Source organism: Pteropus alecto, unplaced genomic scaffold (genome assembly GCF_000325575.1).
Source record: "Pteropus alecto unplaced genomic scaffold, ASM32557v1 scaffold166, whole genome shotgun sequence".
Lineage (NCBI taxonomy): Eukaryota > Metazoa > Chordata > Mammalia > Chiroptera > Pteropodidae > Pteropus > Pteropus alecto.
The window spans coordinates 3,773,894-3,774,552 of record NW_006439757.1 but is presented as its reverse complement, the minus strand read 5'-3'; positions in this window follow the sequence as shown (position 1 = coordinate 3,774,552).

Genomic DNA, 659 nt, shown 5'->3' with positions numbered 1-659 from the left:
CTGAATGACCAGCACAGAACAAAACAGAAATTGGCCACTGTTGTTTTGTAACTCATATTTATATAAAAAGATAATGAACAAAGGCAATATAAAAATCCTAAATTGTTACATACTTAGGGAATCATTTGGATAATAGATTTTTCTAAACGAATAAAAATGTTGATTATAAGATCTTTGTTTTCTTCCCTAGGGAGCTTCCTTTCTTCCTTTCTTAAATTCCACACTTTTTTCTCCCTCCTACGTTGTTGCCGTTGTTGTTTCTTTGATTTAAACATTTGTAAATCTTTTTTACATCATCTATACTCTGCCTCTGGCCAGAAATGTCTTTGAGACCCAGGTAGAAATGCCTTTAAGAAATAATGACTGCTTTCATGGTATATCCAGCTAAATGAAGCCCTCGGGACTAAAGCTCTTTTCACCTAAAGAAAAAATATTCTTTAAGAAGCAATTCTGCCTAGCTGATCTCAGAAGCTAAGCAAGGTCAGGCCTGGTTAGTACTTGGATGGGTGACCACCTAGGAAGACCAGATGCTGTAGATATAAAAAAATTAAAAATTAATTAATTAATTAATTAATTAATTAAAAAAGCAATTCTGTTCCCACTAGAAAGAGTAGGAAAATATACATATTTTTTTCTAGTAGAAAATAAAAGAATTGTAT